This window comes from Tribolium madens, unplaced genomic scaffold (genome assembly GCF_015345945.1).
Source record: "Tribolium madens isolate multiple individuals breed KSU strain unplaced genomic scaffold, Tmad_KSU_1.1 Scaffold_7;HRSCAF=85;Tcas5.2_LG10, whole genome shotgun sequence".
NCBI lineage: Eukaryota > Metazoa > Arthropoda > Insecta > Coleoptera > Tenebrionidae > Tribolium > Tribolium madens.
Window position 1 is genome coordinate 1,590,438 of NW_025401050.1, and position 2,549 is coordinate 1,592,986.

A 2,549-nucleotide genomic window follows, 5' to 3' on the forward strand; every position below is an offset into this window, starting at 1 on the left:
GGACAAGAACAGATATTAATAACATTAATATCAAAATCAGAACACTGTTTACTCAGTTTAGAAAACACCATCCAAAATCATCCATTGAAAGATTTTCTTTATCAAGAGAAAGTGGAGGGCGTGGTTTTTTGAATTTACTTAATTTATATTGTAGACAAATTTCCTCACTTAGGAAATATTTCTTAGATCAGAGTAATAATAATATTTTGATCAGGGCTATTTGTTTGAGTGATGAGAATTCTACACATGGGTCGAGTTTTAATAATGGACAGCATTGTGAAATAATTAGATCACTACAATTCGAGAAGCATAGATCTAAAATATTGATATAGATATTCTTTATGTTGTTAAATTTAATAAAGGAAAGACTAGAATAATTATCACAGATGCATATTTCACTAGGCAGATTAATTTTTGAAGGAATAAATCCATAACAATCACTATGTACCTCCCAAGCAATTATGGGTAAATTAAAATCGCCAAGAACAATGACATCACAGTTATTATTTTTACAAATGTTTTCGAGATTTTGCACATGACTAGTAAACTTTGAAATATCACACCGGGGAGGTAAATACACGCAACCAGCTATAACCTCACGTACTCCACAAAATACCTTGACCATATCTCTTCCACGGAAGAGTTTGTAGTATCCAGCAGGACAGATTTTAATTGTTTATTGATGCCTAGAAGAACACCGCCTCCAAGTTTCTTTCTACTATTATCACTGTTTCTATCATTTCTATAAACAATGTACTCATCTAACAATTCACTATTTTGTATTGAAGAATAAAACCAGGTTTCCGTGAGAGCTATCACAGCAAAGTCCTCAGATAGTACCGCATAATGAAGGTCTTTTATTTTACTTTTAAGTCCACGCACATTTTGATAGTATATGCAAAATTTTCGACAATCTAGGATGTTGCACAATCCTCCTCCGAAACTATATTTTCCGGCTTTGGAAGCTTGCCCTGGCCTGGACCAGTAAAAGTTTGTCTTAGGTTTCACGTGATCCTCGTAAGTCAGTTTCTTTATTTGAGGTTTCATCACTTGTTGGTTTTTCTGTTTTTGGTCGAAAAAAATGAAAACGTCGTATTGCTGTACCTTTTGGCCAATTTCCTCCATCCTCAAGATCAGTTTTCAGGTCGAAGTCCCCGAAAGAAACACTTTTTGCGTTTTCCCGCCTTGGAAGTTCCTCAACTGTAAATGATTTTCCAGGAAATTTTCTTGCTAGGTGATTTTCAACGTCATCCTGTCTTGTACCTAATTTAACTCGTCCTACATGAATCCACACTTTTCTTTCAATGGCACTAAAATCCCGTGAATCATTATTCTCTTCGCCGCTTCCAAAGATGACTTTTCTCTTATTATTATTGCGCTTTTTATTTTTGATCACATTCCAATCCGCTGGCGCTGGTGCTTCATAGTTTGGTTGGATTTGTTTCTGCGAAACCCTCGTATGCAGCGCCGGCGGCTCGATCTCCACTATCACACTTTTAGATTTACTATCGCGTGTAATTTCCGTTTTTGTAGAAGTTCTTTCACTTATCACTTTTGATGCGTAAGTCTCCTTTTTGCCGCTTCTATAATTATTACTTTGATTACCCAAGATCGGGTAGGGCTGGATTAGGTGCAGTAACTGTATGTTCGACTCCTTAAGCATTACTACTTCATCCCTTAGTTGTTTAATTTCATCCAGTAGTGGACGAACAGCATCCTCCAACATAGAGCTAACCACGGTGCTCATATCATCGGCTCTTGCATCACTTTCCTCCTCCGGCTCAGTAGTTCGTTCTTCTGCAACTTCGGCACTGCCAATCTTCCTTATCAACCACAAAAACTTTAGAAATCGTTTCAAAACAAGTGTTGTGTGTTGATACCGAGCACGTTTTACATTTCACTTTTAATGATGTTTTGTTTATGTAATTTTTACAAATTTTGCAACAATTAACCTTCCTCGAGTCGTCACAACCGTCCGCACCGTCCGGCATTTCGTTTAAGTTTTGCAATTTACTGTAATATCATTTACTGTAATTTACTGTAACATCATTTTGCTAAGACCTACTAAAAATTTTGTGACACATTATAAGGGATTAATAATATGCAAACATTTCTACAAACAGTGTTCGAAGAAGTTCGAAGTAAATCGAAATAATCTTAAAAAAACCCTACGAGTAATTTTTTTTCATTATCACCATCGTGTAGAGCATTTCTTTATTAGTTGAAATTTAAATTTTTAAAAGAATACACCGAGTAATTTTCAAGATATGATTTTTTGAAGTTAAGGTTTGCTAATCAAGCATTGCGCCATATAGGAGAAATGCATGTTAATCTTACTTAAAATTGTATTTTTATAAAAGTATTGGTTCTAAACCTTTTCTTTTGCTTAAAAGTTTATTTAGAATTTTTTCAATTTTTTTAATTAGAATAAACAAAAACTGTTTGATTACTTAAAACAAACAAAGAGTACCTGAGTACTAATTAAAGCAAATAAAGAGTTTCTTTGTTCTAAAAATAACCACTGATCACTGAGCAAAGAGGATCTACAA